This window comes from Pseudonaja textilis, chromosome 6 (assembly GCF_049901715.1).
Source record: "Pseudonaja textilis isolate UNSWEBS1 chromosome 6, rPseTex1.2, whole genome shotgun sequence".
Classification (NCBI taxonomy): Eukaryota; Metazoa; Chordata; class Lepidosauria; order Squamata; family Elapidae; genus Pseudonaja; species Pseudonaja textilis.
Genome location: NC_141995.1, coordinates 8079017 through 8102540, shown reverse-complemented (window position 1 = coordinate 8102540; position 23524 = coordinate 8079017). Strand labels below are relative to the sequence as shown.

Sequence of the window (23524 nt, the reverse complement as noted above, 5' to 3'; positions counted from 1 at the left end):
AGACCCCTGCCTCATACATCGATCAAGATAAAACATCCCTTTTGAATCGAATGCGTTCGTGTAGTTCAAGTACTTCGCTATTAAAGCATTTCCGTTCCATGTTTCAGTCAGAAGTTCTCTGAAATGGCTTTCAAGAACAGCCTTGCCCATGTTGGCATCCACCAAGGGTATTATAAGTAATGTGTATTTAAAAATATAACTTTATTTAAGAATATGGATGGATGGCTGATCTCTCTCTCTCTCTCTCTCTCTCTCTCTCTCTCTCACACACACACACACACACACACACACACACACACACATACACAGAGAGATTTATTACAAGATATAAAATTATCAAAAACCAACTTCATCCATGGGATTCAGAATAAAATTAAAGTTTTTATTCCCAAGTAAATATACTTCAAAGCAGAGGAAATTGAGCTGTGCCCTTTCTTTCTTTCTCTTTCTTTCCTTCCATTTTTTCTTCCTTCCTCTCTCTCTCTCTCTCTCTCTCTCTCCACACTTAGTCCATTACTGCCTGCTATACTAGTAACAAACTGAAATTGCAAACTAACTCAATATTTATATATTATTACAAAAATAACACATGTTTTTACCTGCTTCTTGCCCTTGTTACAATGAAAACTGCAAATTAAATTCTACATAAGTATTACAGATCACAGCTATTATACCTGTTGAGAGATGGTGGGATATTTCTCTAACTTACTTCATATAATATAAAAGTAAAATAAATTTCCCTCATGTTTGCGTTATTTGCTCATTTAATAATTTCTCCATCATATCACCTGCACTTACAAACAGGTAATTACACTTCATCACACATTTCTCTCCCAATTGCATGCATGTGATTGGTACAATTAAGTCTCCATTAAATATGCTTTGAGAAAGGAAACAATCTAAAATTCATTATTAGAAGATTTTATTTTATTTTTGCTGTCTTCAGCAGGAAAGATCAATCAATCAAAGAAGGACTGGAAATCTGCTCCGTTTATGGGGAGCCAGAAAGCCAGATACAACCAAAACAAGATTGCAAAAGATTTTTTTTAAAAAAATGATCCGTTGAATAATCAAATGAAGGAAGTCAATATTATTAAAGCTGAAGCTAAGCCTAGCTATTATCCATCACTTATATTTTGCTTCAAAACAGCTCTATTTTCCTTGTTGTTATTCACAGGAATAAATGGATCATAATAAGCATCTTGAAATGTGCTCTTATCTGGTGGAGTCCTGAAAAATGAATAGATGGGAAAGGTAATTACTTTTATAAATATATAGTGGTTTGCTCATAACTAGGTGTAACTGATTTAAGTGTGAAATTGTGCCAAGTGAGAGGCCTGATTTTAACCATTTTTAATTGGAGATTCTTGCACCCAAACCATGGAATTTTCTCCTGTGCAAATAATTGCTGAAATGGTGAACACAACTGGCCCAATTTTTGCTTGCGCACTAGTGAGGTCACACTTGGACTACTGGGTACAGTTGTGGTCGCCACGACGCAAAAAAAGTTGCTGAGACCCTAGAAAGTGTGCAGAGACAAAGCAACAAAGATGATTAGGGGACTGGAGGCTAAAACATGTAAAGAATTGTTTCAGGAATTGGGTATGTCTACTTTAATCAAAAGGCGGCTTAGGGGTGATATGATAGTAATGTTCCCATATCTAAAGGGCTGCCCCAAAGAAGTGCGGGTCAATCTATTCCCCAAAGCACCTGAAAGCAGGACAAGAAGTAACGGATGAAAACTAATCAAAGAGAGAACCAACCTAGAACTAAGGAGAATTTCCTGACAGCTGGAACAATTATTCAGTGGAATAACTTGCCTCCAGAAGTTGTGAATGCTCCAGTGCTGGAGGTTTTTAAGAAGAGATTGGATAACCATTTGTCTGGAATGGTATATAGGGTTTCTGCCCGAGCAGTATTAGAATTCAGTTCTATTCTATTCTATTCTACTCTACTCTACTCTACTCTACTCTACTCTACTCTACTCTACTCTACTCTACGCTATACTATCCCCATTCTGTTCATTTCTCTTCTCTTCTCTTCTCTACTCTACTCTACTCTACTCTACTCTACTCTACTCTACTCTACTCTACTCTACTCTACTCTACTCTACTCTACTATTTCCCTATCCTTATCCCTATTCCATTCCAATCAGAACAATCAATCAGTGGAACAGCTTGCCTCCAGAAGTTGTGGATGGTCCATCAGTGGTGATTTTCAAGAAGAAACTAGATCCCCTGGATAGATGAATTGGACATCCACTTATGAGGCCACTGCCATTCCTCCTGCAGAAGTTCTGTATATAATTTTGTGGATTGCATGTACATGGTTACTTCTCTTCTGTCATGTTCTCATCAGAGCCTAAATAAATAATAAGGGCCCTTCCCAGACCCCATCTGAACTTTCTTCATTCCATGTTCGTGGAACACTAATTCTTTCCCCGCAGATACATCAACTAAAGGAGGACCTCTTTAAGAATACAACCTTCCGATCTTGGAGAAAGAAGAAAACAAATACGGTGAGAAAGGGAAATGTTCTAAATTTCTTCAAGTCTGGATGGGGAGAGGAGGGGAAGAGTATGTTGTATATTTGGTGGGTTGAGAGCTTAAGATGGTTTGGATGGCTGAGATTCCATTACCATGAAGGACACATCTACTCTGGGTGCTCACCACCCCGTTTGTCCTCCCCCTCGTTGCAAGAATGTTAAGCCCCTGCATTGCTTACTCCTGAAGCCTGACTGGGGAAGTACAGGAATACTTTCACCTTCAATTTCAGCATCTGAACAATATTCTTGCACTCCAGGTCTTCCGTCACCTGCTTATCCCGTCCTCTAAATCCCACCCCACTTGGTTTTTCGCTCCATACTTGGCCATACTCTGCCAGCTGTCCTTGGATCTGCATGGCGCAAAGAAGGAATGTTTCTCCTCAGCTACCAAGGAAACAAGGAACATAAGGAGAAAAGTTAAAGCGCATTTCCTCAAGAAGAGAATAATTGAAGCTCAGGGGTTGAACTGTGGGGTCCTTGGGGTTCTCTGAGCTTGGAGGTTTCCTCGGAGATATTTCATTACCAAATTAAATTTCCCGGAAATATGACCTACCCTGAAAGTAAGTCCTAGCTTGATTTTGGCATATGCGCTCAATATAATCCCTACCCCCAAAATAAACCCTAATTAAGATCCCACCCACTCCAGAGTGCATGGGTAAAAATTAAGCTAGGGTTGGGATGGGGGGATGGAGCTGCCCTACTACTTACCTTTGGACAGTTGTAGCCAGGCCTCGCACACCCTGACACTTGTCTTGCCAGTCCATTTCTTCTGCAGCAAGCTCAGAGAACAACAAAGACCCTACAGATTTCCTCAACCTGGCACCTCCAAGTGTATTGGCTACCTTGGATCAGTATTTAAGTCTAGTCTAGTGCATTTAGGGACTTGGAGAAGCCAAGGTGAAGTCAAAGAGTTGGCTATGACCTGGGATTCTCCAATATTATCTCCATCATGAAACCATGAGAACTTAGCTTGGACCACAAGAGACCAGCATTCCATTTTCTGCTCAGCTGTAAAATGAGAATGAACACCTTTCAGCAAACATAAGCCTAATCTACTTCACAAGACATTGAGAGGATAGAAAGGGATAATCTCCTAAAACCCATGGAGAAAGGCCGAGATGTCCACATATGAACACACATCAGTATTTCCCAGCTCCATGCAGCAGTTTTGCATGGATTAGTGTACTATAATGTTAATGTGAGGCAGGGATCTCTATCCCAGGGACTAAGGCTGTGCCAGTCCTTCCAAGGAGGTGCTTTATGACAGGGTTCTCCAACCATGGAAACCTTTAAGGCTTATGGACTTCAACTCCCAGAATTCCTCAGCCAGACATGCTGAATGAGGAATACTGGGAGTTGAACTCCATAAGTCTTAAAAATGACCAAGGTTGGAGACCCCTGCTTTAGGATACGTGACAGAAAAGCCAAGTACCTCTTCTTGAAGCATTTCAAGAAAGTGTCTATGGAGATTCTCAATCGTCCAAGTCATGGCTGTCCCACAGATGTTTTCTCCACAAGGCAACTGGACTTCCTTGGCGTTTTCTTTGAAAACGTTTTGCTTCTCATTCAAGAAGCTCCTTCAGTTCTCTTCAGAACTCAAGATATCTGAACTGAAGAAGATTTTTGGAAGAGAAGCAAAATGTTTTCAAAGAATAGTCTAGTTGCCTTTGGGGGAAAAAATATTTGGGATATGTCTATGAAGATTCTCAGTCCTCCAGGTCACGGTTGTCCCAAAGATGCTTTTTCAAGAGGCAACTGGACTTTCTGGTTTTTGTTTGAAGAAGCTTCTTGGATGAGAAGCAAAACGTCTTCAAAGAAAAACCAGAAAGTCCAGTTGCCTCTTGAAAAAAAAGCACGTTTGGGACATCTTTGGGAAATTTCAGCAGGTGCAATGTTTCCAGGTTCATGGGTCTGCTCTGGCGGCCGATATGCAGAAGAACCCAAGATCGATCACTTCCTGAACCAGCCACAGAAGCTTGGAAAATTGGTGCCTGGTTTACAAATTTGGAAAGCGCTGGGATGGAGTTTTTTCAGGACGTCCCTTTTCTGAAGGATTTGCACTTTGTGATAGAGATTCTGTCTTCATTATCAGCTCTTGTTTTAGCATATTTAAAGATCCACCCTTCTGCTAGCTTTAGGAAGACTTCTTGTAATTCTCGTCTGTCAACAAGGCAATATAATATTATTTGCTAGCTTCAGAGAAGAACGACAGGGCAGTGTTGAGTAAAGTACTGAATTATATAATTTTATTGGCATTTTGGAATCAACAGAATCTGAATAAGCCATGATGAGGTTTACATGACGTGTGAAACATGATAACGTTGCACAACGGATGCATGTTAGGACTTGCTATCATGACACTGAATGTAGGCATACAAGTCACATGTTTTGCATATTCATTCAGGTTTGCCAGTGCTTTCCTGAAGACCCTGTGTGCATACAAGATAATCCTCGACTTACGATTGCAATGGAGCCCAACGTTTCTGTTGTTAAGTGAGCTTTGCTCCACTTTATGACCTTTCTTTCCACATTTGTTAAGTGAATCACCACAAAGGTTTAGTTTAATAAGCTGGTTGTTTAGTGAATCTGGCTTCCCCATGGAATTGTGTCAAAAGCTAATTGGGTGAAAAGTTAGGATATACATGCAGATAGATTGATTAAACAATTTCATGAAAAATTCCCCAACAAGCCAAAGGATCCCCTTGGAGGGGGGAGAGGGGATTAAAGGGGACAATGCATTAACCTCTTGTTGTGTTTTGTTTATTGTATTTTTCAGGATGTGACTTTTTTTCAAGGGGGGACGCCTGTCAGCTTTGGAAGCCATATTGAGGCCAGACGCTTCCACACTGCCACATTGTTGAGCCTGGGAAAATGGGAGGGGGGAAGTTCTTGGAGTGCATGTGGTTAGACATAATAGCATTCTTCTGCTAAGTCAAGGTCATGTTATTTCTGTACCTGGGTGAGGGGACGTCTCAAGTTGGGATGGATGGTAATTAGGGCATGTGATGCAATGAGGGATGCAGGGGATGGATTTGTAATTTTTTTACTTATTGCAAGGAAAGCTGGAACTTTCAGATTCGGGATTCCCCAGGTGTGCCAGTTTACTATCCAAATAAAACAGAGCTTTTGTCTCAGAATTATTGTTTGGAGTGGAGGTTTCCTAGAACCTGATACTTTGCCTGTCGGAAGGTCGCAAAAGGGGATCCCATGAACCCCGGACACTGCAACAGTCATAAATATGAGTCAGTTGCCAAAGGCCTGAAATTTTGAATATGTGACAGTTGCCAAGCTCCTGAATTTTGAACACATGACCATGGGGATGCTGCAACGGTCGTAAGTGTGGAAAAACAGTCGTAAAGTCACATTTTTCAGTGCCTTCGTAACTTCAAACAGTCGCTAAATGAACTATTGTAAGTCAAAGATAATCTCTAACACAGAGAAATTTCCATGGACTGGATGTTGGTTTCTATCAGTCTATTTCTGCATAAAATTAACTTAGCCTAACTTAGAATAGCGAAACAGTAATTTGAAATTAGCGGAAGGGGAATTTTTACTCTATTCAAACACACAATTATTGTGTTTACTTAAAAGACTTGAGGGATCCTAATTTAGTCCTTGAGAAAGTCCTCCTGAAATTCCTGGTGAGCAAGAAAGGGGGAAAAAAGAGACCTGTTTTTAATTGTTAAATGTCATTTATTTAAATGCTTGCTCTTGTTCTCTGTCTGACTTGGAAATTGGCTGGAATGTTGAACAATGGATATTTTTCAAGCCTGGGCTGCTTACAAGTAATTACACCAATACAAGGAGTAATTAGGAGATGGATAATTAAAACTTGCGTGCTTAGCAGAAATGCACTAAAAGACATGGAAAGAATGCTTTCAAGCAAAAACATCAAGAGAACTTCTGGCATCTACCATCTACGCTTTGAAAAAAAAAGTAAACTTGGAAATCCTAGGAATGCAGAACTCAAATCATTGGGCCAAATAACCCAGTTTTTTCAAAAAAAATCTTACAAACCACCCCCCTGCCCCTATTTTTTTTCTGCAGTCGAGTGTTTTTCTGTAAGATTTGAAGTATATTACGGTATAAAATGTTTAGAAAAATACTTGTTGTATTAAAAAAAAAAAAAAGAAACTGTAAGATGCTCTGAGCATTGGGCCTGAACTGAACATTGTTTTGATATTGTTTCCAGACAAAACTCTTAAGAAATCTTTGGTTCTAAAAATACAGTTCTTAGTTCTTCTTTGCTCTAATTAAGAAAAATGTGGTTTTTTTTTTTAAAAAAAAAGACGGATTGAATGACTGATGCCAATATTAGTTCTAATTTTCATTGTAATTTTGTTTCTAATCTAAATTTGAACTGTTCATAATAATTATTTATAAGCACCTAAAGTTTATTAAGAACCAAAGCAAGAATAGAATTCCGTGAACAACCATTTTGGAATCCAAAATTATTATTATATTTTCCTTAACCGGTATCTTAATATTTGCAAGAGAGGTTAAGAGCTAAAGGGAATTTGTCATCTCTGTCTTTGCAAAGAAAATGTAGGGTCTGAAGAATCTAAATCCAATCTTCAAAGTGGTACTTGAGTTCCATTTTCATTAACTTAAGTTCTATATTGATTTCCCCCACCCCCAATGGTCAATACTCACAACCTGTATTCCATTCAGCAATTCATCATTTGAAACTGTATTTCGTAGATTTATTGCAATTGTGTCTTTTAATGGTTGAATTGAGATGGTTTCTGATGGGCCTGAAAATATAGGACAGTGGTAGCTGATCTTTTTGGGCTCCTGTGCCAAAAATTGTGTGCGTGCATGCGTGCCAGCACCCAGAAGGCAATGCGTGCCCCCCCACACCCCTACGCATGTGCGTGTAATTCTCACCCCCACCCACCCCACCGCCCCCTTACCTGCACTGCGCCTCACACCTGATTTTCAGCCTTTTTCGGCCTCCCAAAGGCTTGAGGAAGGCTTCTGCAGGCTGAAAACTAGCCCCGTTTCGTCACTTCCGGTATTTTCAGAAAAACAGGGAGTGACGAAATGGGGCTATATTTCGGCCTACAAAGCTTGGAGAAGCCAACAGAAGTCTTCCTCGAGCCTTTGGGAGGCCGAAAAAGGCCTCCAACCAGGGTTGCCAGATAGCAGTTTGGCTTTGTGGCCAATGCCCAGTGAGGTACATTTGCCATGCAGCTCAAATTATTTGGCACAAATGCCTGTGTAGCCACCACGGCATGCGCGCCATGGTCTCCCATCATGGATATAAGAGATGGGGAACAAGTCGCCGTACATTTTGGAAAAAAAAAATCTGTCTTGCTCTCAAAGTGAACATGTAGTCCTTGACTTACAACAGTTTGTTTAGTGACCGTTCAAAATTACACTGGCACTGAAAAAGTAACTTACGACCATTTTTCACAGTTACAACCTTTGCCGCATCCCCACGGTCGGGTGATCAAAATTCAGACATGCTTGGCAACTGACTCTTACTTATGACGGTTGCAGTGTCCCTGGGATCACGTGATCCCCTTTTAAGACCTTCTGACAAAGCAAAGTCAGTGGAGAAACCAGATTCACTTAACAACCGTGTTACTAACTTATCAACTTCAGTGATCACTTAACAACTGTGGCAAGAAAAGTTGTAAAATGGGGCAAAACTTATTTAACAAATGTCTCACTTAGCAACCAAAATTTTGGCCTCAATTGGCATTCTAAGTCAAGGACTAGCTGTAGTATATTATCCCATCTCTTCCCAATGGGCTTCCCTACGGTTATTATCTCCCATAGTTTATTTGCATGCTACCATACTGCTTTATTTTATAAATCTCTTGCAAGGATTATTGAGATATGTGTAGCATTTGAAATATTCAAAAACATTGCAAAATAAAACTAAATTTGTTTAATCATAATTGTCAGTAGGGAAGACGAAACAATGGGGAAGGTTGACACGGCAGCGCCTAGAAACAGCAGGAGAAAGAACTGGAGAAAAATCATAAAATACGAAGACCTGAAAACAGAAATACAACCACTGTCACAAAAGGAAGTGAAAATAACACCAATAGTAACAGGGATCTTGGATGCAATCCCAAAATAACTGGGGTACCACTTGGAACTCCATTGACAAAATCTCTATCTGTCAATTGCAAAAGGCAGTTTTATTTGGAACGGTTTACATCCTGTGACAAGACTCTTAGAATTATTAAACAACATTTCTTTATCCCAGGTCTTTGGGAAGGACCTGACAGGCGGACAAAAATGCCAACTTCAGCTTAAACATCTGACTATGCAATAAACCATAAAAATAAATTGCATATATTCCAATAAAATGCTCGTCTAGCAACTGCCTGAATAATAGTGCTATTTTGATCTGCAATGCCAAATACTTCATTTTGTAAAAAGATAAAATAAAAGGTTTTCCCTGTCCAGTTTTGTCCGGTTCTAGGATCTGGTGCTCATCTCTGTTTCTTAGCCACAGGAGCCAGTGCTGTCCAAAGACAACGGGGTCATTTGGTCAGCATGACTATACACCAAAGGCGCACGGAATGCTATTACCTTCCCACCAAAGTGGTACCTATTTATCTACTCGCATTTGCATGCTTTCGAATTGCTAGGTGGGCAGCACTCCCATGCTCACGTGATCAAAATTCAGGTGCTTAACAATCAACATGGATTTACAACATGTTGTAAATCCACATGATCCAAGGATCACGTGATCCCCAATTGTAAGCTTTCCAGCTGGCTTCCAACAAGCAAAGGGGAAGCCAGATTCACTTCATAAGCCCAGAATTCGCTTAATAAGTAGAGTGATTTGTTCAACGGCGGTTTAAAAAAAAAGGTCAAAAAAATGGAGCAGGATTCACTTAACAACTATCTTATGTAGCAATGGAAATGTTGGGCTCCACCCTGGTTGTAAGTCAAGGACTGCCTGCATTGCCAAAGAAGGAACCAATGAGCAAATCAATACATTTAATTATGCCTTCTCAGAATCGCAGTTACATCTTGCCGAACACCTGAGCTAAATTTTACTTAGACCCTATGAGATTTTTTTTATCTAAAAATAAATTATTGGATACCTAACTTCGCATCTAGCACATGGCATCTGTAGACATATTGTCCTATTCATAGTGAAGACAAGTGTTCAAACCCTGAAAAAGGACAGGCTCTTGTTCCATCTTTGTAAGATGCAAAAAAAGAACGAGATTTTTTTCCCTCCTTCAAGTTTCAGCCTAGGGAACAATTCCCTTTTGCAATGTTTGAAATGTTTTGTCTCTTTACCGAAATAATTTCTAACTGCTTGCTGTTATTTATACTGCGGTTCCCTCCTGGGCCTCTGGAATTTCACGCCACACACGTTTTACCCCATTTATTGTACAATTGCATTCTGCAGATGTTCTCTTGGGCTTAACAATATCCTATAGGGCCACTCGCAGCGATTCAATCTAAAGTCAACAAGTGATATTTAATTTACGATCACCACTGAGCCCCAAATTTCTGCCTGGGTTCAATTGTGCTTGTTTTTGTGGTCCGCTGGTGGCCTGCGGAGCTGGCAGCAGAATTGGACGATGGGGAGGAACATGGACCAGTTCTGGAGTGGGCTCGGACAAGGGATCTGCGTCCGAGACAGAGTGGGGCTCTGGCCATCTGAGAATTATGTGCAGACTCCGGAGCCTCCAGAATCTGACATCAGCAAGGCAGAGGAACAGGGGGAGCCTGTTCCCAATGCGTGGTTGCACAGAGCTGCCAGAAGGCAAGAACAATTAAAACAAAAGGGGTGACTTGGAGATGATTGGCCCCTCCCATAAGGCATAAAGGAGGAGTAAAGGGAGATGAGCCTTTGCAGGAAGCAACTTTGTTCATTCTGATCAATTTAAAATCTGAAGCTCTGTGTTGACTTTGTACTCCATTTGGCCTTGTACAGCTAATTGGCAATTTAGTTATTAGCATTTCAAGAGAGATAAAGGTGGGTGCTTATCAGCCTTATCCCAAAAAGACTGTGGTTGACTACTCTTGGACTATTCACAACTCTTTGGGACTCATTGCAGGCTGTGAATGCATATAATTCACAGCCGTTGAAATAAAAAGAGGGTTTTTGGGAATAAGCGTGGGATTGTTATTGTCTCAGGAAGCCTTGGACAGAATACTTGTAAAACAAACTGTTTTTGCTAAGTGAGACAGTTATTAAGTGAGTTTTGCTCTGTTTTACGACCTTACTTGCCACAGTTGTTAACAGTTAACAACAGTTAACACTGTCACTGAAGTTGTTAAGTGAGTAACATGGTTGTTAAATGAATCAGGCTTCCGCACTGACTTTGCTTGTCAGAAGGTCCCAAAAAGTGATCACATCACTGTGGGATGCTGCAACTATCCTAAACACATGCCAGTTGCCAAACTTCCAAATTTGGATCAGGTGACCAGTATAAGCCACTTGCAACCTCCTATGATCCCATAGCTCTAGAAACAAATTTATGAACAAAAGTAATAGAATGACAGAGCTGGAAGGGACCTTAGAGGTCTTCTAGTACAACCCTTTGCTCAAGCTAGAGAATTTTTTTTTTCTAAAACGGTAGCCAACCTTTTTGGGCTCCTGTGCCAAAAATTGTGTGTGCGCTGGCGCTTGTGCACTCACATGCCAGCATCCAGAAGGCAATGCGCGTCCCCCCCATGCCCCCTGCACACGTGCACACAATCTCTCCACCCCCTCCCCCATGCCCTTTACCTGCACTGAACCTCACAGCTGATTTTTGGCCAGTTTGAGGCCTTTTTCGGCCTCCCAGAGGCTTGAAAAAAGCCTCTGCAGGCTTTGCAGGGCGAATAATAGGCCCATTTCGTCACTTCCAGTATTATAGGAAGTGATGAAATGGACCTATTATACAGTCTGCAAAACCTGCAGAAGCTTTTTTCAAGCCTCTGGGAGGCCAAAAAGGCCTCAAACCAGCCAAAAATCAGCTGTGAGGCGCGAGCATGCGCAATGAGGTAAGTTTGCCTGTGGCACGCGTGCCATAGGTTTGCCATCATGGCCCTATATCATTTCAGACAAATGGTTGTCCAATCGCTTCTTAAAATCCTCCAGTGTTGGAACACTCACAACTTCTGGAGACAAGTCTGGTTTATTGTTCTCACTGTGAGGAAATCTCTCCTTAGTTCTAACCTTGATAAGTTTCCATCCATAATAACCCCTTGATCCTTCAAGCACCTTTCAGATTATGGGGTGCTGTCTACGCCAAGCTTTGAGAGCACCAAGGACCCAACTGTTCAACCCTGAGTTACAAAGAACAGTTGCTGGAATTGGGTATGTCTAGTCTGATGAAAAGAAGGACTAGGGGTGACATGATAGCAGTCTTCCTTGTTCATATATTTTTATTATTTACAACTATAAGTATACAGTGCAACCGTTTTGGCGTTACATTTGCCATACATGCAAAAATATTATTAGACCATTAACATTCATATCATTGACACAATATTTACTTTTTAATTCTATTCATCCTGGTTATTTTTGTTCCAACCTTCCCTTCTTTTTTGCAACCACTGATAAAACCTATTCCACATTTCATAATAATCTGATTCCCCCTTGTTTTTCAATTCTAAGGTTTGCCTATCCCAGGGGTAGGGAAATTGGCTCTTTTATCACTTATGGACTTCAACTCCCAGAATTCCTGAGTGAGCCATAAAAGGTTCCCCATCCCTGGCCTACTTTTCAGTTGTGGGGAAAATCAATTTTTGACGTGAATGTCCTACATTTATATATTAAACAGTCCCACTCACGTCAAAAATTGATTTCCCCCACAACTGAAAAACCAGTAGGCCACGGATGGGGAACCTTTTATGGCTCACTCAGGAATTCTGGGAGTTGAAGTCCATAAGTGATAAAAGAGCCAAGTTTCCCTACCCCTAGCCTATCCGATTCCAATATATCAGGGGCTGCCCCAAAGAAGAGGGAGTCAAGCTATTCTCCAAAGCATCTGAGGGCAGGACAAGAAGCAACGGGTGGAAACTAATGAAGGAGAGAAGCAACCTAGAACTGAGGAGAAATTTCCTGAGAGTAAAAGCAATTCATCAGTGGAACAACTTGCCTCCAGAAGTTGTAAATGCTCCAACACTGGAAGTTTTTAAAAAGATGTTGGATAACCAGTGGTGTAGGGTTTCCTGCCTAGGCTGGGGGTTGGGCTAGAAGACCTCTAAGGTCCCTTCTGTTCTTCTATATTTTTTTCCATCAGTAACATTTGCATCTTTGCATGCTGCATTCCGCTATATTTATGCAAACTCCGCTTAACCAAAACCTAGTTATCCTTTCCTGCTCAGGCATATACATGCCTTGAACTCCAGCCAGGTGGTCCCATGATCTGTGGAAATTGAGAACTTGCACCTGCTCTTCACCCCACCTTCTCTGCAGCCGAAAGTCATGGAAAAGTCTAGAAGGCGGCAAAGGAGCCATATGTACACCTGGTCTCTTCATTGAAGAAGAGATGTCAGTTGTAAAGAAGAAAGGAAAAAGGCACCACAATAGGAAGGGTGGGAATAAAAAGCCCCAGTTTTCAGTCTTTCATTCTGCGCTATGACTGAATTGGAGGTAAGACAAAGGATAAGCAGACAAATGAATGGTATGTATTCAGGTGTGGGTTTTGTTTTTTTTTGTTTTTGTTAAAAGATTACCCCAGGAAAATATACAAGAAGAGCTGAACGGTGCTCCATAAATCCTAGTTTCCTCCAATTTAAAAAACTGCCATAAGGTTTTGGGCAGGGGAGACCAGGGAGAAAATTAATGGCCAAGGTTACCGCAGATTCAATAAGTCTAAGGATCAATAATGCTTAGATATTTGCCACTGGCTTTTTTTTTAGTGCTATCTCTGATAATGATCAGACTTGGGGACCCAAATTCTCCTGTCACATTTCCGAGCAGAGTAACAGGTTCACAAATGAGTCCATGCAATCCAAATTAGTTTAAACATACATACATACATACATATGTCTAGGTGTGTTTGGTGTAAGATTAAGAGTGTCTTGGCGACGTTTGGCGAGGTCCCACTCGCCATCCTCAGGCTGGTGCTTTCAGCTTCGTGCCAGTGCAAGCAGTGTGTGATCAGAGCTGCCATCTCTCTATAAATACTGGGGGTGGGGGCTGGTGTGCTGGGCTGGTTGGATGCGCTGCTGCCTCTTGATTGGTTGATAGAGTTGATGTTGGTATGGCTGTGTGATGGCCTTGTGAGTTTTGTTGTGGAGATATCCTGGATCTTGCGCTGTAATCTCCTGGGTCGTTTGTTTTGTAGTGATCTTTTTTCCATTAGCCTCTCGTGTTTTAACGGCTTGGGTAATGGGTTGTGTGATGGGCTTGCGAGTTCTTTTGTTGTGGTATCCTGGGTCCTGCATTGTAATCCAAGCTGTTAAATATAAAATAGGGACTTCGCCAAAACGTCGCCAAGACACTCTTAATCTTACACAGGAAAAGACCTGAACACACCTAGACCTACATACCTGTACCTGTGAAAATCTACAAATATGTATGTATGTATGGATGGATGGATGTATATGTATGGTATTCAGCTTTGTTCAGGTATTTTCCCACGTCATTATAGTTGTGCTTTTAAAGTTGTAGCAAAGTTTCGGCAGAATCTCATCTGCCATCATCAGGCTTCTGTATTGCACCATACAGAAACCTGATGATGGCAGATGAGATTCTGCTGAAACGTTGCTACAGCTTTAAAAGCACAACTATAATGACGTGGGAATATACCCGAACAAAGCCGAATACTATAGATAGATAGATAGATAGATAGATAGATAGATAGATAGATAGATAGATAGATACACACACACACATATATGTTTAATTTTTATTCTTGATGTAGGAAGACCCGGGGGGGATATCTACATGGGTAGTCCTCAATTTGTGACCCCAATTGAGCCCAACATTCCTGTCGCTAAGTAAAATGTTTCTTAAGTGAATTTTGCCCCGTTTTATGGCATTTCTGGCCACGGTTGTTAAGGGAATCCCTGTAGTGGTTAAACTAGTGACACAGTTGTTAAGTGAACCTGGCTTCCTCATAGATTTTGCTTGTCAGAAGGTAGCAAAAGGGGGATCATATAACCCTGGGACAGTGCAACTGTCCTAAGTTGCCAAGCCAGTTGCCAAGAATCTGAATTTTGATCATGTGCCCAGGGATATTGCAACTGTCATAAATCAAGGACTACATAGGTACATAGACACAGACACAAACACACACACACATACTACATACATACATACATAGATACATGAAAGATAAAGCTTTCCCTGTCTAGTCGTGTATGATTTTACGGCAGTGTCAAACTGGGTTTCTTTGAGGGCCAGACCAGCACTGTAGTTCCCCGCGGGCCAGCCGGGAGGTGGGGGAGAAATGGGACAGATGCCTCCTACAGTACCTTGCTGGCCAAAATGGGGCGTGGGGGGTTTGGCTGGCAGAGTACTGCAGGAGACAGTCCAGGCCAAAAATGGGGCACCGGGGCCTCCCAGGTTCCGTTTCGGTTGCCAGAGGCACTGTGGGCTGGTCCTTTGCTATTTCCAGGCCAGCCCCGTGGGCCAGTTTTAAGCACCCCAGAGGTCGGATCTGGTCCATGGGCTTTGTGTTTGACACCCCTGTTCTAGGGCATAGCACTCCTTTCAATTTCTTGGCTGAGGAAGCCAGCGCTGTCCAAAGACAATTTCCATGGTCATGTGGCCAGCACGGTTACACGCCAAAGAGTGTATGGAATGCTGTTACCTTCCCACCAAAGTGGTACCTATTAATCTACTTGCATTTGAATGCTTTCGAATTGCTAATTGGGCAGGAGCTGGAGCAAGGAATAGGAGCTCACCCCATCCTGCAGCGCTTGGGTTTCAAACCCCTGCTGTCACAGCCCTTCAGCTGACAAGCTCAGCATCTTTAACTGCTGAGCCATCACGCCCTATCTACGTAGAGTACATATCAACAATCTAATCTGAAGCAGAAGGATTGAGTTCCCCAGGAGTAATGGCTTAATATATATGCATTGCATTTGCACATCTTTTATTGAGATAGTATTTTGTTCAATAGGTTATTATGCCCACCTACATCTATATGCTGGGAATACTTCTATATCTATAAAATATCTACCTACCTCTCTCTATAAAGTTGCGGTCATACTGGAAGAGAAGGGCTAAAGATGAAAAATGATTATAATAAAGTACCTTGAGAAAACTCATATGGGCCTCTAGATGTAATCTCAGTATCAGATTTCTCACAGCCCTCACAAGGGCTCCTGTTTCTGCATCAATGACTTGAAATAATTTATATTTGGGCTCCAATGCTGGGAAATATAGAAGGGAAGACAAGAGCCAAAAGAGGGATGGACTTGGCGAAAGCGAAGATGAATGTACAGTTGGAAGAATGGCAAGACCAGTGATAGGCCACCTGGAGAACATCTGCCTATGTGGCCACTGAGTCAACAATCCCTTGATGGCACATAATCAATCGAACCTTCTTTACTATGGATTACTTCAACTCTTCATCAGAATGAATATAATAGTACAGGTAGTCCTTGACTTATGGCCACAATTAAACCCCAAATTTCCATCGCTAATTGAAACCGTTGTGGACTTTTTCTCCACCTTACAACCTGTCTCGGCATAGATGTTAAAGGAACCGTTGAAGTTGTTAAGTGAATCTGGCTTCCCCATGGGCTTTGCTTGTCCGAAGGTCGCAAAAGGGGATCACGTGACCCCAGGGACACAGCAATGGTCATAAATACGGGCCCGCTGCCAAGCATCCGAATTTTGATCATGTGACCATCGGGATGCTGCAGTGGTCCTTAAGTGTGAAAATCGGTCATAGCTCATCTGTTTCAGTGCCACTGTAATTCCGCAAGGTCACTAAGTGAACTGTTTGTCAGCTTTGGAAGCCATATTGAGATCAGATGCTCCCACACTGCCACATCCGAGCCTGGGAAAGTGGGAGGGGGGGATTGATTGGAGTAGATCTAGTTAGACACAATAACATTCTTTTTCTGATTCAAGGTCAGGTTGTTTTGCACATAAGTGAGAGGAAGTCTTAACTTGGAACGGATGGTGCTTGGGCCATGTGATGTGATGATGGGTGCAGGGGATGGATTTTGTAGTTTTTAGTTATTATAAGGAAGCCTGGAACTTTCAGATTCAGGATTCCAGAGTTATGCCAATTACTATCCAAAATAAAAGGAACCTGTGACAAGATGTCTGTCTCGGAGTTATTGGGCGGAATGGAGGGTTGCTGGAATGCTGACACTGTTGTAAGGGCTACTTTTAATAATACTGTACCAATAGTAATAGGTGTCTCAGGGGCCATCCCAAAACATCTGGAGCTTGAAAGCCAGCGGCACTAACACCCTCTCCAACAGTCAATTACAAAAGTCAGGTTTGCTTGGAACAGTTTACATCTTGAGATGTTACCTTTAACACCATCAAACATCAGATGAGCCGTGGTGGCGCAGTGGTTAGAATGTAGTATTGCAGGCTAATTCAGCTGACTGCCAGCAGTTCGATCCTGACTGGCTCAAGGATGACTCAGCCTCCCAGCCTTCCGAGGTGGGTAAAATAAGGACCTAGATTGTTAGGGGCAAATTGCTTAGAGAGTGCTGTAAAGCACTATGAAGTGGTACGTAAGTCTAAGTGCTATTTCTATCAACATCTGCCTATGTTCAGTCCTTGGAAAGATGGATGGATAAAAATGTCAAATCCAGTCTAAACATCCACCAACCATAATAATAATTTATTTAATCTACACTGCCCAACTCCCAGCAACTCTGGATGGTTATATATAAAGGTAAAGGATTCCATGTTAATTGTGTCTGACTCTACGGCATGGTACTCATCTCCATTTCTTGGATGAGCAAGCCAGCGTTATCCAAAGTCAATTTCTACAGTCACGTAAGCAGCATGGATATACGTCAAAGGGGCACAGAACGCTGTTACTTTCCCACAGAAGTACCTATTTATCTACTCGCATTTGCATGCTTTCGAAACGCTGGATGGGCAGGAGCTGGAGCAAGGAATGGGAACTCACACCATCGCACTGTGCTTGGGTCTCAAACCCAGGCTATCAGCCCTCCAACTGATAATCACAGCATCTTTAACCACTGAGCCATCATCCCCATCCCCCGGTTTTATATAGGAACAACTCATTCCTATCTCACCATTCACCTGAGCAATTTGGTCTCTTTTTCTTTCAGCACTTCTCACTTTCTTTGTAATTAGCAATTTATGCATTCCAGTCATTACCAGTATGTTCCAGCACATGTCATTCCTCGCATCCCACGCCATTCCCAGTATAGTGGCTGGTTGTTCCCAAGGAAAATACCAAAGACCCAAAAGGCAGAGACTGTATGATCCAAAAGCCCTCAGTCCTTTTGCACGCTCTTGATTTGACAGCCAAGTCTATTTTAAAAAGTTCAAGTCTTAACATAAATAAATGCATAATATTTCAACTGGAACTTAGGTACTAGCAATATAGAGGTGATCTTTCAACTGACAATGGACTTAAAAATCTAATTATGGCCTGTCCTCTAAGTTAAAACTATTACTCTCCCCCCGGTCATGTAATTGCATTTTGTGTGCTTGGCACCCGACTTGCAATTACAACCAGTTGTAGCATCCCGCAGTCACGTGACCACATTTTGTGACATTTTTCATTTATATTTTATTTATTTACTTATTCATTCACTAAATTTATTTGCAGCCCATTTTGTGGTTCAGAGCATTGGTTTCTAGCCCCCCGCAAAAAAAAAAGCCCATTTAGAAAAATGGATTAGTTTAACAGCCACGTGGTTTGCTTAATGATCACAGGATCGACTTCACAATCGTGACTTGCTTCACGACGATCGTAAAAACTGTGGTAAAACTGAGTCCATCATGTGGTGCCTTGACTTCTAACCGCAACAGCCAAAGTTCTGGGCTCCATTAGTGTCATAAGTCAGACTACCTATAAACTATGATATACCTTGAAGATATTCATATACTGCAAGACTGTAAGAACCTGACTTCGATCTACAAAAATACGCATTCTTACTTTTTCTAAAAGAGCTCAGAAACTGTAGAGCAGGTCAACTTGAGCTGACTGAATCCCATGCATGAATAAACATGAAAATGACATCTGCAGAGGGGAAAACCAACTCATTTTCCAGCCAATCCTATAATTATAAAAAAACCTGGTGCAAAAACAATAGTTAGCTCACCATGGTTTTGCTGACACCACATTCTGTGAGGAGGTCAGGAAAGATACGCTCACAAGCAATACAGGTGTAGGTCTCAATTTGCGTAGTTGATGGAACCCATAAAGCGATATTTAAATTCACATTTTTTTGAAATGATATTTCTGTGGAAAATGTGGGAATCGGTTCCAGTTCAACAGAAATTAGCAACATACCTAAGTTTTTACATGAATATTATTGAAGCAATACAGTAAAGGATAAAAAGGAACATGCTTATAATTTCAATTTATTGTGAATAAAGGCACGGCATTAAGGGGTCCTCGGTGCTCTTTGAGCTTGATTGTGTTCTTGCAGACGTTTGGTTACCTAACTAGGTAACATCATCAGTGCTAGTTAGGGTAATGAAACATCTGCAAGGAAACAAGTAAGCTCAGAGAGAACCAAGTACCCTTCATTTCAACCCTGAGCTACGAATATTCTCCTTCATTGGTAACACAGCATTAAGCTTGTATTGGTTTTTTTCCTCATGGAATCTTCCTTTTCCCTATTTATTTATTTGATATTTTATCCTGCCTTTATTATTTTTATGAATAACTCAAAGTGGTAGACGTATCTAATATTCCTCCCTTTTTTCCACAATAGCAACCCTGTAAAATAAACTGGACTGAGAAAGATTGGCCCATTAGTCACCCAGCTGACTTTCACGCATAAGGCAGGACTAGAACTCACCGTCTCCTGGTTTCTAACCTGTAGACTTTACCTTTGGACTAAACAGGCCTTATGTTGCATGCACAAATATTAGCAGCATCTAGAACTCCAATTGCTACTATGCATGCACTACCCCTAATTGTATGCACATTTGCAATGTGTTAAATGAATTATGAATAGCACTAAGTGCGACCTAGTATCAATTTACAATTTGCACTCAACTGACTATGGCATTAGTTGAACTCACACTAATCACGACCTTCCTATACATTGAGTGTGCTCAGATAATGCATTCGATATAATTTGAGAGATAAAAGGTTCTGAAAAACACACGCTCTCTGGATTTGAATCTACTTTAAAAATTACGACCGGAGAAATACTAATTGGATTGCGTGGAAAGGGCAAAGGCAAATTAACATGATGAAGTTCAGAAAGGAGAGAGTTCCTCTCCCATTAATAATAATTTTAAGAATTCCCCATAATCAGTCTTTATTATAATGGCTTCGAATTCAGCCTTCAGAAAGCCAAGATGCTCACAGAGCTGGACAAAAGAGTTGTAAAAGAGTGACTGAACTTAATAACACAACTCTGGATTAATACTAATTTCTTGGGGTTGCCCAACACATTGAACTGGAAATATAGCAGACTGGTTGGGTGACAACATGTTAAAATGTAGTTGTTGTGGCCTGCCAGTGGCCAGCAGAGTTGGTGGCAGACTCGGACAGTTTGGAGGTTGGGGAGGAACATAGGCCAGTCCTGGAGTCTGGGAAAAACTCTGACAAGTGGTCTGCGTTGGAGGCAGAGATGGGGCCAGGCTCATCCGACAGTTATCAGCTGCCTTCAGAGTTGGATATCAGTGGGGAAAAAGAATAGCTGGAGCCTGTTCCTGATGTGCGCATGTGCAGAGCTGCTAGGAGAAGGGAACAGTTAAGGAACAAGGGTCAACTCGGGAGTAAAGGCTCAGGTGGACGATGAATGGTCCCTCCCATAGGGAATAAAGAGGAGCGAAAGGGGAGTGGTGTTTGCAGGAGACAATTAGTTCAATTCATTAGGGTGAAGATCTGTTCCTGACTTCTTGCCAAGTAATTTCTGCTACAGCGTGGCGTTTGGAAAATATCGGCCTGGCAACTCTCCAAGCCTGATAAAGGTCTCTAGTTGTGAAATCTCATGAAAGACTGTTTGCTGGGACTTTGCTGGAGAGGAATTCACTGTAACCTAAATAAAAGGGTTTTTACCAGGACGAGGAGTCTGCTTCACGATCTTGGGCCGCCTAGGTCAAAACAGTAGTTTACTTCTTCATCTCAGCTGAAGGAAGCCTTTTTGCCTGGCTTCTGGATAAAGGCAGAATGGTGTTTGGATGGAACACCACTAGGCCAGGGGTGTCAAACTCAAGGCCTGCGGGCTGCTTAGATCTGGCCCACTAGGCCACCTGCAGAGGGTTGACAGGAGGCCATTGCAGCCAAAAAGGAAGCTGGGGAGCCTCTTTTTACTAGCAGAGTACTCCGGCCACCACAGGTGCCCCTAACCCAGTGGAAATCCATGGGCCGATTCTTGGGACGGAAGAGCCACCACTGTTAGCATAGCCCCACCCTAGCTCTGGGGATAAAAGGCAGGGGGCTGAGATGAATAGGTGTGGCAGGTAACTATTCTCCCCGCTGGACAGACTTGTTAGCCTAAGGTGAGAGAGAAACTTTTTGCTGGGGCTGCTAATAAAAAAATAATTGATTTAAATACAGAGGGTCTGTCGTGTTTGGGGAGCTGGGTCAGAACACCGGGGTGACCATCGGCCAGTCGCTCTCTCGAAACGAGGCAATGGCAAACCCCCTTCCGAAACCTTGCCAAGAAATCTGCAGGGACTTGTCCAGGCAGTTTCCAGGAGTCGACACTGCCTTGAAGGCATGCTGACACGCACACAAAGTCACAAAAACAACTGGAAACAAGGAAACATCAAAACATGTATTTATATTATCTACAGAGAAGATAATTTCGGCCCAATTTTTAAAGGCTTCATTAAATATTGACCTCTGCAAAGTACTATTGATCAGCTTCCTTGTTACATCAATAGATAAGTTCATCACTAGAAACACACACCAACTCTCTGTGCTCGTGTCTTTAGAGCAGTGATGCTGAAACTTTTTGCTGTGGTGTGCCGAAAGTGCGTGTGTGTGCGATAGTGCACACGCACTGGCACCCACAATGCAATGTGCTCCCCCGTGCATCTGTGTGCAACACCCCTGCCTCCTTACCTGCACTGCACATGTGCGCGCCTCCCAGCTGATTTCCGGCCCGTTTGAGCCCATTTTCACCCTCCTGGGGGCTCGAGGGAAGCCTCTGCAGTCTTGGGAGGCTGAAAAATGAGCCTGTTTTGGCACTTCTGGTATTTCTGGAAGGCCTGTTTTTCGGCCTCCTGAGGCTGCAGAGGCTTCTCTCGAGCTTCCAAGGGCACAAACAGCCTCAAACGGGCCAAAAATCAGCTGGGAGGTATGCACATGCACAGTGCAGGTAACTTTGACTGGGGCTTGTGTGCCCACAAATGGCTCTGCATGCCACCTGTGGCACACATGCCACAGGTTCGCCATCACAGCTTTAGAGCACTGAAGAATAATCTACTTTGCTGTGCCCAGTGCTCAATAAATAATTCTCTATATACTGATAAAATCTAAATTCTTCCTGTATCGTTAAAATTGATTCACATCTTCACACTACATTAAAAATGTACTATTATACCTCAAATGGGACAAGAAAGGGACAATCCCGCAAGATCTAATTGTATACCCCATATTACAATTCTAGTCTGGCAACCCTTTTAAAACTTTCTCTGGGGCAGTTTCTTAACAGTGACAATTCAAAGATGGTGGGCTTCAACTCCCAGAATTCCCCAACCATTCTGAGAGTTTCACCCATCTTCAAGTTGTCAAGCTTGAGAAACACTACTCTATGACGGGGTATCCAACCTTGGCAACTTTAAGACTTGTGGATTTCAACTCCCAGAATTCCTCAGCCAGCAAAGCCTTAAGACCAGTTGACTTCAACTCCCAGAATTCCTCAGCCAGCAAAGCTTTAAGACCAGTCAACTTCAACTCCCAGAATTCCCCAGCCAGCAAAGCTTTAAGACCAGTCAACTTCAACTCCCAGAATTCCCCAGCCAGCAAAGCTTTAAGACCAGTCAACTTCAACTCCCAGAATTCCCCAGCCAGCAAAGCCTTAAGACCAGTTGACTTCAACTCCCAGAATTCTGGGAGTTGAAGTCCACAAGTCTTAAAGTTGCCAAGGTTGGAGACCCCTGCTCTACGATATCTAATACACATAAATAATAATATTTTATAGATTTAGTTTCATTGGTTTCATTTAGTTTGTCTCTGACACTATCTAACCGTTAAGACATTGAAAATAATAAATACAATATTCCGTAAGGCACTTGACCAAGAATTGGATTAATATTCAACTCTTGATTGCAAAGTTCTTACAAATACAGGTAGTCTTCCATTTATAACTACAATTGAGCCCAACATTTCTAAGCGAGACATTGCTTAAGGAAGTTTTGCCCCACTTTCATAATCTTTCTTGCCAGTTATTCAGTGAATCACTGCAGTTGTTAAATTAGTAACACGGTTGTTAAGTGAATCTGGCTTTCCCATTGACTTTGCTTGTCAGAAGGTCACAAAAGGGGATCAACTCAGTCCGGGACATTGCAGCCGTCATAAGTAGGAGTCAGTTGCCAAGGGTCTGAATTCTTATCACGGACCATGAGGATGCTGCAATGGTTTTAATGTGAAAAATGATCGTAAGTCACTTTTTTTTCAGTGCTGTTGTAACTTTGAACATTAAATGAACTGTCGAGAACTAATGGTGGTAAGTCACATTTTCAGTGCCTCTCTAACTCTGACCAGTCACTAAATGAATGGTTGTAAGTCAAGGATTACTTGTAGATTGCACAGATATCGTACAAATCTGGAAAACATCTGTCAGATCAGATGTGCACCTTAGTTAGGAAATAGAAGGATTTGCTTTAATTTTTATTTTCTTCAAGCATCAACAGCAGGGAAACTCTTAAGAAAAGCGGGCAACAGATGGTAAAATTTCCTTTCTTCAGGCTAC

The 23524-nt window shown here is 41.9% G+C and overlaps 1 protein-coding gene across 2 annotated transcripts in view; it reads right to left on the bottom strand.

Moving 5' to 3' along the window:
* Positions 1-23524, bottom strand: part of SHROOM3 (shroom family member 3) — a 167855-nt gene that overhangs the window by 42851 nt on the left and 101480 nt on the right. The window lies entirely within an intron of this gene.